Source organism: Homarus americanus, unplaced genomic scaffold, assembly GCF_018991925.1.
Source record: "Homarus americanus isolate GMGI-L3 unplaced genomic scaffold, GMGI_Hamer_2.0 scaffold50657, whole genome shotgun sequence".
NCBI lineage: Eukaryota > Metazoa > Arthropoda > Malacostraca > Decapoda > Nephropidae > Homarus > Homarus americanus.
Window position 1 is genome coordinate 29,001 of NW_024738773.1, and position 16,000 is coordinate 45,000.

The following is a 16,000-nucleotide window of genomic DNA, read 5'->3' on the forward strand; positions in this document are numbered from 1 at the left end:
CACCATTACCTCCACCATCACCACCACCATCACCACCACCACCACCACCACCACCACCACCATCATCACCACCACCACCACCCTCACACAACATCAAACTTTTCTATACCCAATCATAAAGCCAACATATAGGACCACGCACCGACGGAGGCTGTGGCATGGTTGTGGTGCCCTCTGGGGAGCTACCCCGTGGTGGTGGTGGTAGTGGTGGTGAGGGAGGAGGAGGAGGACGTGAATGTAGCGTCACAACTGGGCTGGTAGTTACTCGCGGCGTCAGTAAGTCCCGGCCCGCGGTCTTGGACGGTCGCCCTGGACGTGGCTCCGTAGGTGGCGTCTGTCCACGGTGGTGGCGTGGTGGAGGGGGAGAGGGTGTGCCGCCTCACGCTCAGTGTATTACTGTGTACGTGTGGAGCGTGGTGGCGGTGGAGCTGGGAGGGTGAGGGGATAAGACATTCGTACGTGGTGTCTTGGTAACTGTTAGAGACACCTGCTGTGATGATGAGACCTGTGTTGATAAGAGATACACAAAATAATTATTAATGATGTATTTTTTTTGTTTTTATCAAGTTCACAAGTCTTGTTGCATTGCTAGTCTTGTGTGGTGAAGAACATGAAGCTTCAATGTCGTAAATGTGACCTTGTTGTTTGATAACAGTGATAATGTACATGAAGGTTTGGTGAAGACACTACGATCACGTCAGCCAGGAACCAAACAACGCACGATGGCTTCCATAAAACACATTGACAACACCGAGACACTTAATGGTGTAGCCGTAAATGTCTTCCCTTTCTGTAATTTAATTGTTTACCTCGTTAGTGAAGACGACAGCTTCAAAAGTGGACAACAGGGAAAAACGATGTTTTTTTTTTCTACGTGTGCACGGTAGAGACTGTCGTGAATAAGTAACATCCGACATAATTACCAGTTAATGAAGTGGTTGAATACGACCGTCACGAGACTGAGGGAGAGTGTGTAGTGTCCCAGCTGACACGTGAGGCTCCCTCAGGGCTCTTGAGCGACACTGCTGAAAGTATCCAAGTTGTCGAACCTGCTCACTGTTGACTCCTGCCCAACCTTACTTGTTTTGTATTGCCACTTTTATGATTTTATTCACTGCTTGACAAGTGGACTGGCAGTGACTCCGCTTAATATGCGGACTCTTATATTGTCACTGTGTTTGTGAACTCACTGCTCGACGAGTCACGTAGAAAGGCTCATTCATTTTAGTTGTGAAATACTACACTGCAGAAACACAAAGCCTGGCAGCCTGATGAACAGAACCAAAGTCTTATAAAGTGTAAACAAGAGGCAGGGCGTCACGATGACCACCACCCTGTGTGTTGACGTGTGCCCAGCTTCCCTAATGAAGGGTTTGTTGATGCCTGGTGGAGGACTACAGAGGACCAGCAATATACCAGCTGTCGGTGACCAGAGACCAGCTGAGATAAGTCGGGCTCTAGATCAGTCAGCTGGTTGCGGCACCTGCCATCATCGCCTGCAGGTGGACACTCGTCTTGATTACAGTATCACTCTAAACAATTGTCGACTCAATGCAATAACTAATTAACTCGTCAATTTTTATATTACGTTAAAACGTTTTAATTCAATACATTCGCGTCATAAATTAAGCGCTCTTAATATTTTTTATTTTTCTCTACTTTTTAAACGGGTTCTCATTTTGGGTTTGCATGACCGGTGATCCCCAAACATATTTCTTTTGTTTTGATGTTGATTACGGTGAAAATAAGTAGCGACCCTGAGCCTTCCTGACCTCGAGGTGACACAGCCGGCACTCTAAGCTGGGCTAAAATGGTGGAAATTGTTTAGGAAGATTGTGAGTGTTGTGGTGTCCCAGCTTGCGGTGTTCTCACAACCAACCTCTCTCTCTCTCTCTCTCTCTCTCTCTCTCCATCAGCCTTTACCTCATTTTTTCTCTCTCGCCAATTCCTCTTCTCTTTCTCCTTTCTTAAATATTTTTGTTTTATTCTCTTCTCCTTATTTCTCCCCTTCCTCCATTCTCGTTATTTCTGACTCTCACCTTTCCTATCCCACCTCCCTTTCGCCCTCCCCCATTCCTCTTCTTCCCCCACCAACTTCCAACTTTCCTCTTTTCCTAAATATTCCTTTTGTACTCAACCCTCCCTCCATTTCCTTTATTTCATTTCTCTCTCTTATTCCCTCCCACTCTCTCCTTCCGTCTCGCTCCCCCTATCTTCCCCTCTCTATTTCCTTATTTAATTTCGTCCCCCCTTTTCCTGGTAAAAAAATTAAGCCAGCCCCTCGATAAAAAAACAAAACATTTTTCCCAGTCCCGACATTGTGACACAGAGTTTCATAATTAAGTTAATTGTTCAGCAAAATTTGCATCTAATCAGAGTAAACAGTTTACAAAATAATACTGAACACTCACTTTAGGATTTACAGTACAAACAAATACAAGCATTTGTTTAAGGAACACCACTGTTAACCCTGTGTATCCTGGAACTAAAATAAGTAAATAAACACTATAAACATGTTAACTACACGTACTGTACTGTACTGTATCAACGCCGCCACAAGGAAGGAGAGAGAACTTCCTAAATAAACTATTTGTTACCTAACACAATTATTTAAATATTTTACTCTTGATAAATAACAGTTTCTCTTGAAAAATTACTTACAGTTTGGATAAATAATAAAGAAATATGATTCAGTAATGGTGATAAATTCTCACACACACACACACACACACACACACACACTCACTCACACACACACACACACACACACACACACACACACACACACACACATATATATATATATATATATATATATATATATATATATATATATATATATATATATATATATATATATATATATATATATATATATATATATGTGTGTGTGTGAGTGAATTTTAATTTATGAGTAACAGCCTTTCAGAATGTGCAGACACACGAGGTCGTCTCGGTAATAAGGTAAGTGAGAATAGTGACGCAACAACTTTGTTAAATTAATTATACGAATGAAGACACACCTGTAATGATAACACCTGTGGATAACTAGTGTAGGTGACGGTACACGGGGGGCGCCTCTCTCCAGTAGTACACACAGTCCCTAGTCTGACGTACAGTACAGGTTGAAAATTTTGAAAAATACACAACTTTTTCCTACTTGTGACTGTTTTCCTATACCGAGTTTTGTTTTCCCACAAGTGGATGGAGCAGCGAGTGACTGCCGTTCTTGCACACTGCCGCCAACATCTGGATTTTCCCGGACGGATTTTCCCGAGCGTTCGTCCCACGTCAGATAACAGCACTAGAGAGATGTTTTGACACATGAAATTACTTTCCAAACTCGACCAACCTCAGCTCTGAGGAAAGACGCAAGCAATTGTGCGTTCGTCTCTGTTGAAGTTAATCTTGAATCGCTTTGCTAATTTCTTAATTCCACGTCAGCCTTTGAATGAGTAAATCCTAGATCTTAGTGAGATATAAGGCAAACATCGCTGGAAGGTGTTCATTATGTGTGCTGGTGGCCGTCAGTGTCGCCCTGCGTAATGGTATTTTCATTCAGGTTGTAACTAAATGCAAATACTAATCCTATTATGTGTATCATATTATTTATCTAGAGTCCCACTTGATAACGTCGCCGAGGATCACTCATAGCCTCACCACACTCAACACTCACCACACTCAACACTCACCACAGTCATTCCTCACCACAGTCATTCCTCACCACAGTCATTCCTCACCACACCCATCCCTCACCACACTCATCACTCACCACAGTCATCCCTCACCACACCCATCCCTCACCACACTCAACACTCACCACAGTCATCCCTCACCACACCCATCCCTCACCACACTCAACACTCACCACAGTCATTCCTCACCACAGTCATCCCTCACCACAGTCATTCCTCACCACACTCATCCCGCATCACACTCATCACTCACCACACTTATACAGAACAAGGATATACACGTTTTCTATAGTAAACAATAATACGTCACCTGTAGTAAACAATAATACGTCACCTGTAGTAAACAATAATACGTCACCTGTAGTAAACAACGAATAGACAAGAATGTTAGCAGCAGCATCGGACGCCAGTGTTATGCTGTGTGTCTGAGGATATTTTATGTCCAAATCCTATTCCGGAATGTTGAACATCAATTGCCCAGTTTTAATATTTGAAATGGTAATAACAAATCCTGCCCCCCCCCTACACCCCCTCTCTCAGTTTGTTCCCCCTCTACCTCACCCCCCCCTAGCCAGTGTTCCCCTCTCCCCAGCTAGTATTCCCACCTCCCCAACCCCCCCAGCTAGTGTTCCCTCCCCCTACATCTCCTCCCACAACCTCGCTCCCCAACTCGTGGTTCTCTCTCCCTCCCGCAACAACAAACAATAACAACAACAAAACCTTTGAATGTGTATAATTTTAAATCACCTCATCAACTATTCTCCCTGTACTGTTATACGCGCGTGCGAGTGTGTGTGTGTGTGTGTGTGGACCTATCACCTTTACCTGCTTGGGTCACATGCGTATGTTAATAGAGTTTGAGACGTGGACTGTAGTAGCTAACATAGGACAAAGGTATCACCGCGTATACTGCTGGGTCTGCCATTGCTCCCAAACACTACACTGTACCGCCATGTCTCGTGATGTAGTTTTAAAGATCGGATGATACGTGTCCTGGTAAGGCGTATATGTATCCTGGTGTATATGTGTCCTGGTGAAGCGTATATGTATCCTGGTAAACCGTATCTCCATTCACTCTTTTTCTTTCCCTGTCATGATAATCTGAAAAGCGTTTCATAAGAGTTCATTCAAGCTTTATTGGAGGTTTAGTGCCAGCTTAGAATAGTTTTAAGTTGTGTATATGAATTGAACTCCGATAACATGATGGTGACTGGCCTTCAGAATCTGTTGTAGTGCTACTTAAAGGATTTTCACCTCAAGGGATATTTATTAATAACTTATCGTTGTGATATAAATCGTCGGGAAACTGATGTCAACACACTCAAACACACTCACTCAATAAACTCAAAACACACACTCAACACACTCAAAGCATAATACGTATTCTCGCATCATCATTATCCGGTTACTAATACACACTTTCCCTGATTATATCTCTCTATTAAGTCTCATTAGTTTTCAAGTGCATCTTCCTTTTGTACCACTTGAGTGCATGGTGTACCTATGTCTTTACTTACAATTTTCTACGAGTTTTTAATTCTTGAGTGTATGTACAAGTGTGTTTTAGTAAGGTCACCTGTAGCATTTGTTGATTACACCTGTCCTCTGAGTGCGTCTAATTGATTAAGGCACTCTTGTACATCTGTTGAGTGTAACGGTAGAGTACATTTTCATTAATTACATCCTGTGAGTGCTTCTATATACTTGAGTGCATGTGTTAAGTGTGTCTGTGCAATAGGCTGATCTTACGCTTCTACCCTATACCATCGTTAGATATGAAACTTCCATATAATGAACTATATAGAGTTGAAAGTCGTTATATCGAGGGTATGTTAGATGTGAACCCCCCTCATCTAACGTATTTTATGAGAAGTTCGTCCGCTATATGGAGGTTTCACTGTGCACTACTTTATCTGTCCGCTATATGACACCTGCCTCGTCTGTGTACACCTGCCTCGGTCTGTGTACACCTGCCTCGGTCTGTGTACACCTGCCTCGTCTGTGTACACCTGCCTCGGTCTGTGTACACCTGCCTCGTCTGTGTACACCTGCCTCGGTCTGTGTACACCTGCCTCGTCTGTGTACACCTGCCTCGTCTGTGTACACCTGCCTCGTCTGTGTACACCTGCCTCAGTCCTGTGTACACCTGCCTCGTCTGTGTACACACACCGTCTGTGTACACACCTGCCTCGTCTGTGTGTACACCTATTTAGCTCGTTGTGCGTGTATCTGTTTAATCGTCTCGTAACTGTGTATACCTGTTGAATGTTTACCGTTAATGCACCTGTTAGAGCATGTGTCATAATGGTACAACTGTTTACATGAGGTTGTTTGCGCATGAGGAAAATTGACAGTGCGTTGTTTATGTATTTATCTGTTGAATGCGATAAATTTGGAGTTTTATTTTCACAGCTTGAGTGCATCAATTTAATTTGTTGAGTGCATGAGACTATCTTTGGCCTGGCATGTGTTAGAGAAAAGCCAGAGAGATACACTTGTGTTTCCCAAGGTGGGATTTACCTGTATGTTAGAGGTATACAGGTGGGATTTACCTGTATGTTAGAGGTATACAGGTGGGATTTACCTGTATGTTAGAGGTATACAGGTGGGATTTACCTGCATGTTAGGGGTATACAGGTGGGATTTACCTGTATGTTAGAGGTATACAGGTGGAATTTACCTGTATGTTAGGGGTATACAGGTGGAATTTACCTGTATTCAAGGATATTCATGAAGGATTTACCTGTATGTTAGGGGTATACAGGTGGAATTTACCTGTATGTTAGGGAGGCGGGATTTACCTGCTTAATTAACATGGCAATACTTGGTCATTTTACCTGTATCTAATATATTTAATCACTGAGAATCTTTTTTCTTCTCGTTTAATCTTTGTCAATTTATATTTATTTACTCTCGTCTGATTTTTCTCTTTTTCTCGTTTTCTCTCGACTCCACTTTGTCAATCACGTATTAATTACTTTCATTTTCTTTCGTTCTCATTTCATGCTTTTATTAATTTTCTCACCTCCTTGATACCTCCTCTATTTTTGCCATCTCTCCTTCCTGTGTTATACTTTATTTTCATTCTCTGTTTTCCTGCAATCATCACTTATTTTTTTGTCTTTCTCTTATTCTTTCTTTCTTTTCTCTCTTCTAATCCTGACGTAAAGTGTTTTCATTCTCCGTTTTCTTCCCAACTTTTTCTTCAATTATCTCTCTTTCCACATGTCTGCACGTGTCTTAATCCCCCATGTCCTAAAATCCAAGTTTAATCTGATTTTCTATTCTCTTGTGGCTCTTGTTTTCTTTCCTGTCTTTACTTATTTTTCTTTTATATTCGATAATTCTTTTTTTTGTTCCTTTATTATTTTTCTATTTGATGTTTTTCCGAAAATTTCAGTCACTCATATGGTGGCTTTCACGTTTGAGTTTTTTCATAATTTTTCGACAGTTTATGTGTAGAAACTATAACCATTGAACGATGGTTACTGATATTATTAACCAAAATGAATAAAAACAGAAAAGGAAATATTATTTTTTTTTTACAATTTATTTCACATTTGTTTATTCCGACTATCTAAAAATTTACCTTTATTTAGAATTATGTTTTATTTTTTCTTTATCATCTACGTCAATTATTTATTTCCTCAATTATCCTCGTCTTTTTCTCATTCCTTTCATCCACTGTATTGTTTTCTCTTTGTTTCTCTATGTCTTTAATTATCGTCTATTTATGTCAGGGTTGTATCTTCGTCTTCATATTTCCCTTCAACAAATGTTACCACATTTTTCCCAGTCTTCTAGGAACAACCTCCTTTACTGTTGCTATTTCAATCTATGTGAGGACAGCTAGCGTTATTTTTACCCGTTCTGGCAACACTGTGACTCATTCAATCACTGATGACTCACAGGTGGGAAATATTACCACTAAATCACTCACGGGAAATAATACTCACTCACTCACTCACTCACGGGAAATACTCACTCACTCACTCAGTCACTCACTCGCTCACTCACTCACTCACTCACAAATGCAATAAATGTGAATTGGGAAAATAAAAATAATTCCAACATTCCTATAGTATTTTAGTTAAAGACTGAATGATTCACTCACTCAATCACACATTTGCATACTCACTCATTCACTGACGGAGTTAAAATCATTACTATAGTGATATGCATTACATTTATTCAGGTTTATTCTTCAACTTTATTTCCTGATTTTTTTTTTATATTTAATTTTAAAGTTATTTTCTAAACATAATTATTTTTTTCTTGAAGTTTTTATTTATTCTGTTGTTTTCCTTGAATATATTCTTAGATACTGTATCTTTGTTCTTTGTTAGGTTAGGTCAGGTTTAATTTAAGATGGTTTAGGTTGAGTTAGGTTACGTAAGTTAGATTAGGTTAAGTTTAATTTAAGATGGTTTCGGTTAGGTTAGTTTAGATTAAGATAGATTAAGTTCAGTTAGGTTAGGTTAAGTTAAGTTAGGTTAGGTTAAGTTAGGTCATACTGGGTTTCTCTAATTGCTAATCCTTTATCCGGCTTCCATAATTGTAAATCCTGTAAATCTCATGAGTCAGGTCCTGTTAACTTTATACAAGACATCCCCATCAACTGTAAACTGACTTCCATAATTCTTTAAATTCGTTGTCAGATTTGAGTCACATCCGATTTCTGTAATTTCTTTAACTCTCCAGCTGTTCGGAACTAAAAATCGGGTTTCATAATTCCTAAACTTTTCATCATTTTTGAGTGATTATATATTTATAGTTTTTGTTCTTTTCCAATTATTATGACTCAAATCTGGTTTCTAATTTATATTGAGTCGTGAGCCACAAGTTTATTATTCAGCAGTTGTTAAGTTCTCTACTTTCTGGCTTCTATTAGAGTTAAAATCTGTTAACCGTACCCAATAAAATCCCACCCCCGATTGAGGATCACCCCGATTGAAGATCACCCCCGATTGTGAGTCACCCCCGATTAAGTCACCCCCGATTGAGTCACCCCCGATTGAGGATCACCCCCGACTGTGAGTCACCCCCGATTGCGAGTCACCCCCGATTTCCTTAACTCACAATATATAGGTCATCGTTTATGAGTCACACATCGCTTCTCTAACACATCACCTCATCATAACAAACTGCCGCAGTGTTACCAGATCCCCGCAGGATATATGACTTTTAATATTTTTTTCTCTTCCTCTTTAAATCTTTATATCTCTTAAGTCTCCATTTTTTTCCCAGGGTTATATCTCCAGGCAATTATCTCCACCTCTGTAATTTTCTGGCTCGGTGTCATCCGCCTTACGGCCTAAATCATCTTTGAGCGTCTTAGGAAAAAAAAGTTATATATTTTTGTCGTAACTTTAATGCTCGTGTGTGTGTGTGTGTGTGTGTGTGTGTGTGTCTGTGTGTGTGTGTGTGTGTGTCTGTGTTTGGAGTTGTAGAATAGAGAGTTGTTTTGATGTTATTTTTCGTTGTTCATGTTGTGATTTGATTTATTTTCCTGAATTTAAGTGTGTCAAGGGTTGACTCTCTCTCTCTCTCTCCACTTTCTCCCTCCTACTCTCCTAATTACCACCTTCACTTCTCTCTCCCTCCCTGCCTACTACCCTCTATCCCCACCTTCCTCCCTCGTATCCTTCCCCTGCCCACTATTTACCCCACCCATACTCATTCCCTCCCACATTCTCCCTCCCTCCCCACACTCTCCCTCCCTCTTTCCCTCCCTGCCCACACTCTCCCTCCCTCCTTCCCTCCCTCACACGAAATCAGATCCTAGCACCTCAACCACCACACTCCCTGCTGCTGCCACTAAGGAGACCCACACACCAATCGTTACCACCAGGCTGGGCCATCATACCTCCGTCACACACCTGCACAAATATCATTATGTTCTCCAGCAGGTGTTATTCCCCCTCGTAAACCAGGTGTGTCTTGGCTCCCAGTATCGTATTACAGACACGCACAACCTCATACTGTAAACAATATTATCTTGAGGGCAAACAGGAAAATAGGCGGTCTTACTGTTGTTTTATGAACCACCTACGATATACAGTGCTGCACGAGGTTGTGAGATGGAGGTAAGCCGTGGAGGTTGTGACGCTAGATAGATAAGTGCCATATTTCTCAACAATTTCTTCTGATAATAAAAGTTAATTGTACATCTCAGCGCACAGTGACCATAAACAATCCTCATCTTGACAGTGATTGAGACTACAGCCCTGAGAGACAACTTCTCAGAGACCATCTCCTTGTGCTTCTCATGCTATGTGTGTATATTTCTCAAACGTATTGTCTTAATAACTAATAATGAGAGACACGTATAGTACCAAGAAATAAATTCCTATTGGATTTTCTAACCATAACAACACTAGGGAGATATTGTAGTTCTGAGGCTCCATCAGGCTCCATCACCGTGTACTTGTGATACTAACTTCCGGTGCTTCAATATTAGGTTTCAATAGGCTCCATTACCTTGTACTTGTGTGATCCTATTCCTGGGGCTCTATTCTCAGGCTCCATTACTTTGTACTTGTGATCTTACACCGAGTGCTCCGCTGTCCGTGTGAACCCCAGCCAGTGAGAGCGAAATTGGGAACATATTCGAGTGATTTGACACGTGGGAGGTTGAGAAGGGAGGTCAGGCGAGATTCAGTAAAGTGGAAGCTTATTGATATGTAAGATGACCTGTGTGTGTGTGTGTGTGTGTGTGTGTGTGTGTGTGTGAAGCTTAAAGACAGACACAGGGTACACTATAGACATACCTCATGGCATTATACCCCAATATAAACATCGAAGATCTCTGTTACATGATATATATGACGATTATACAACGAATCACCCCACGCTACATGACAAAGCTACGTCGAATGATGTTATAACACAGTAATATAACGAATTATACCATATTGGGCGACAGTCATATCCCGAGTAGTGGTGATCTAAATATGAGAGAATCAATTTAAAATCACTATCAGGTAGACGTAGGAGTGTGTGTAGTAATTAGCGAAGTGTATGGTTGTATTATAGAGCTTTTCACTCTAATACCAATACCAGCTAAGTTCACATTGCAATTCATTTTAACATCCCGCCTTTAAAACAGCATCAGCCATAGTTACCTAACCACCATTAACCACAACAGCCACCTCACACCACCACATCACCACACACCACCACATCACCACCACCACACACCACCACCTGGACCACACAAAAAACGGAGAGAGCAAAGCCGCAAATTACCAAACTAATTAATGATTGTGTCACAGTAAGACGTATGAGCCTGTGAGGGTGTTTTTGGTTTTCTTACATCTAAAGAGATTTTCTCGTGTTCCTGCGGGTGAGTTTCTTCCACCACGGTGACAAATTATAACTCTTCAGGGGCTCTTGGTCTGATGCCTCGCTGATCCAGGTGTTTGATGAGGCAGTATCTCGGGGCTCAGGTAGATTTGCTATTTTATTCGTTCCCTCTGACAGTCTGCTCCAGGATCCTCATTATGTTGGGGGTAGAGGGTGGTGTGGCTGCCCATGGTGTGGTCGATAGTGGTGTGGTCGGGCGTGATGTAGCGGTAAAATTCATGTTATACACACACACACACACACACATACACAAATTAGACAAAGACACAGACAGACCGACCACGAGAGAGAGAGAGAGAGAGAGAGAGAGAGAGAGAGATCAGATTGCCACCATACATTATCTAGACTTGTACCGCCGCCATGATTCTCACAGCCAACAATATGTCACGAAAGATTGAAAGTTTGGGCCACAAGTCTCAAAGGTTCCTAAGTGATGGCGTGAGAGAGAGAGAGAGAGAGAGAGAGAGAGAGAGAGAGTCCCTAGGAGGAAAGATTCTCTATACTAATTTCGTTTCCCAGTTGGTACTACGTGAACTCATACCATTTGTAACTAAAATAATTAATAAAAGGAGAAGAATAAATAATAGTTACGAAACCAACTCTAAAAACAGTAGTCAAACAAAAACAATAGTAACAATATAATTTCTTTAGACGAGGGCGATAATAATAATAATAATGATAATAATAATAATAATAATAATGATGATGATAATAATAATAGGAACAACGACGATAACAATAATAATATACTAATAACACCAACAATAATAACAACAACAACAGCAACAATAACAACAGTAATAATAACAATAAAAATAATAAACGTTCACAAAATCACCTTAACGATAATAAGCGTAAAAAGCTGTCAACATAAGCTTAAAGATAACAAGAGTGATAAAGCTGTTAAGATAAGCTGAAATAATTAATGAGCGATATGACCACAACAAACACCTCAGTGATAGAAACAAGATATGATTATACGTCTCCCAGTAAAAGTACAAATATAAAAAAAATCCCCGTAATAAAAAATATATGAAACTTTTACAGGTAAATTATAGTTAAAAAAAATATCAAAAACAATTGTCAACCAAGATTAAAATAAATATACAGTCAATTACGTAAGACTATTATTTTAGTTGTCAATAAACATTACAAAAACATAGATTAAAAAAACATTGGTGTAAAATATTATTATGCCGAATCTATTTTATGGTTCAGTGTATAAATAAAACTCTAATACATCGTTACTACAGCGATACACAATTGTTATGGCAAATTATTAAACATTATGGCAAAGTATTAAACATTATGGCAAATTATTAAACATTATGACAAATTATTAAACATTATGACAAATTATTAAACATCATCGCAAATTATTAAACATTATGACAACGTATTAAACATTATGGCAATGTATATAACATTATGTCAAAGCATTAAACATTATGGTAAATTATTAAACATTATGGCAAAGTATTAAACAAAATGGGTGTTAATATGGTGAATTTTATTTAATTCGATACATAATAATACTTTTCAACTGTGATAATATAACTGAATGAGGTAGACTGATGGGGGGGTGGGTAGAGTTATTCCAGTTATTGTTGTGTTGGTTATGACCTGATCTGGCCTGACCTTCCTTAGTTTGTGTTGATTATACCCATGACCTGACCTGACCTTCAACCCAGTTATTAGTGTGTTGACTATACCTGTGACCTGACCTGACCTTCATCCCAGGCATTGTTGTGTTGATTATACCCATGACCTGACCTGACCTTGAAACTTACCAGGTACATACATCACCCCCAAGAGCTCACAAGCCTTCGGTAAGAGATTCCAGATCAGATTAAAATGGGTAGTTGATTAAAAGAATTTATTTCCTTTTTTAATCCATCGAACGAGTGAGGAAAGTGAAAGATGAGGAAACAAGGAGGGGAAAGAGAAGATGAGACGAGATACAGTGAATAAAGTGAAAGAAAAAGAAGAAGAAGAAGAAGAAGAAGAAGAAGAAGAAGAAGAAGAAGAAGAAAGAAAAAAAGAATAAGAAGAAGAAGAAGAAGAAGAAGAAAGAAAAAAGAATAAGAAGAAGAAGAAGAAGAAGAAGAAGAAGAAGAAGAAGAAGAAGAAAAAGAAAAAAAGAATAAGAAGAAGAAAAAGAAGAAGAGACAAGGGAGGGAATTAATGAGAATTTGGACGATTAATGGCACTGTTATATTGCCACGTATTTCACCGACTGAACACAAGGCACTGGTTTCTAGAGCCACACCTGTAAGACATGAGAGGTTGAGGTTTCTAGAGCCACACCTGTAAGACATGAGAGGTTGAGGTTTCTAGAGCCACACCTGTAAGACATGAGAGGTTGAGGTTTCTAGAGTCACACCTGTAAGACATGGGAGGTTGAGGTTTCTAGAGCCACACCTGTAAGACATGGGAGGTTGAGGTTTCTAGAGCCACACCTGTAAGACATGAGAGGTTGGAGGTTTCTAGAGCCACACCTGTAAGACATGGGAGGTTGAGGTTTCAGAGCCACACCTGTAAAGACATGAGAGGTTGAGGTTTCTAAGACACCTGTAAGACATATGGAGGTTGAGGGGTTTCTAGAGCCACACCTGTAAGACATGAGAGGTTGAGGTTTCTGGAGCCACACCTGTAAGACATGGGAGGTTGAGGTTTCTAGAGCCACACCTGTAAGACATGAGAGGTTGAGGTTTCTAGAGCCACACCTGTAAGACATGAGAGGTTGAGGTTTCTAGAGCCACACCTGTAAGACATGAGAGGTTGAGGTTTCTAGAGCCACACCTGTAAGACATGAGAGGTTGAGGTTTCTAGAGCCACACCTGTAAGACATGAGAGGTTGAGGTTTCTAGAGCCACACCTGTAAGACATGAGAGGTTGAGGTTTCTAGGAGCCACACCTGTAAGACATGGTAGGTTGAGGTTTCAGAGCCACACCTGCAAGACATGAGAGGTTGAGGTTTCTAGAGCCACACCTGTAAGACATGAGAGGTTGAGGTTTCTAGAGCCACACCTGTAAGACATGAGAGGTTGAGGTTTCTAGAGCCACACCTGTAAGACATGGGAGGTTGAGGTTTCTAGAGCCACACCTGTCTGTCTTGCATCACCCGTTACACCCAGACGCTTTATGAAGACAATATGGTTGACAGATAAATAGACAGACTGATAGACAGACTGATAGACAGACTGATAGACAGACTGATAGACAGACCGATAGACAGACAAAATGAATAAAGAGACAGAGATGAAAACACATCTTAACTCACTGGGACTTTAGGTCAATGTTGTCCTAAATCAAGAGTCGTATTGATTTAAAGTGTCAAGTCTTCGAGGGAGAGAGTGAGTCATGGGTGACCTATTACTTAGTAGTGTCTTATTACTGTAGGTCAGGTCAGGTCAGGTCAAGTTTGATATAATTCGATTTATTTCTGAGTACATATACGCAAATAATAATAATAATAATAATAATAATAATAATAATAATAAACAGATAATAACTTACAAAATACAATAACAACTAAAAAGATAAATCCGGCAACTAAAATTAAATAAAAATAGATAAGAAAAACATTTATTAAAGGCATCAGAGTAAGAGTTTGAGTGAAAGAGTGAGGCGAGGTACAGCCAAGGTGGAGTGGAAGGCTGGGTGTATATCTCCAGTTTATAGTAAGATGACAGCGGTGAGAGGGTAGTGGATGGTGTGGTAGTGTGAGGTACTTTATGGTTTAGTGCTCATGCTAGGAGGTTCAGTGTGTGTGTGTGTGTGTGTTCTCGAAACTATGACGAGATGTTACAGTACCGACCGGATCAGAGAAGAAGAAGAAGAAGAAGAAGGAGAAGAAGAAGGAAGGTAGCGAGGAGAGAGGAGCGGAAATTCTCAATGAAAGAAGAGTTGAATTTCCTTTGACACTTAAGAGAGTTAAAGCATCAAGAGGGGTAGTCAAGTCCTCGGCCATCAACACTACCCGCATCTGCCCACAAAAGCTGGACACGAGACGAAGAAAACACAAAAGAGGTAAAGGATGGAATCTCACCTAAAAGACCCTCGATTATAGCCTCTGAATGATCCCGGAAAGACATACTTACTGAGTTGAACGAGGAACTTTAAGCTGGGAAATACTTGTAGTGATGTGAGGTGTTACTGTCATGTGATCTACCGGTGGGAGAAGAGAAAGACATAAATAAACGTATCACAAAATGGAGAGAAGGTCTAAGAGGGAGGAAGAAGACTGTTGATGAGATGGATGATGGAAGGAGTGAGAGAAGGAGGAGTCTTTGGTGAGAGTCTGGGAGAAAAGAGGTTCAGAGAGCAATGTTAAAGGATAGTTTGTTAGAGGATAGGAGGAGGTGGGGGAGGATAGGAGAAGAGGAGGAGGTGGGGGAGAATAGGAGAAGAGGAGGAGGTGGGGGAGGACAGGAGAAGGAGGTGGGGAGAGGAAAAGGATGAGGATAGGAGAAGTAGGGGGATAGAAGAAGAAGGGAGAGGAAGAGGATAGAAAAAGAGGTGGGGAGAGGAAAATGGGGATAGGAGAAGAAGGGGGAGAGGAAGAAGAGGAGGAGGAGGATATGAGAAGAGGGAAGGTGGAGATAGAGTAAAGGACTGACGCGATAATGAACAATGTTGACTTTTCTGCCACACGGGGAGGGAAAAGGGAAGGCAGTAATTGGTATTGTCCTCGACGGTGCGTTTATCCAACCCATTTATAGTCAGTGTTGAGGCCGAGTCACCTGGGGCCACCACTGGTAGAAGGGTTTGAACATCGGCCTAATTTAGAGGGGCGGCGGCGGCCCAGCTCCCGGCCTACCCGCGGGGATGCTTACTTAATGAAACGGTCGACCCAGCCACCACCGACACGCCACGCTGCCACCAACAATAACCACGACTATGAAACAACCAACTCCCGCTAGTCCCTGGTACACACA

General features: G+C 40.8%; 1 protein-coding gene across 4 annotated transcripts in view; it reads left to right on the forward strand.

The window, feature by feature from the left end:
* The first annotated feature begins 266 nt into the window (after window positions 1-266).
* The window catches only part of LOC121874354, a 199,809-nt gene continuing 184,075 nt past the window's right edge, over window positions 267-16,000 (forward strand). The window contains exon 1 of one of the 4 annotated variants that reach the window (XM_042378486.1): window positions 267-323. The gene's annotated coding sequence lies outside the window, so the exon portion shown is untranslated. Of the gene's footprint in view, window positions 401-552; window positions 1,503-2,945; window positions 2,965-16,000 lie in introns of those variants that run through there. The other 3 variants (XM_042378487.1, XM_042378485.1, XM_042378488.1) reach the window with 3 other exon arrangements.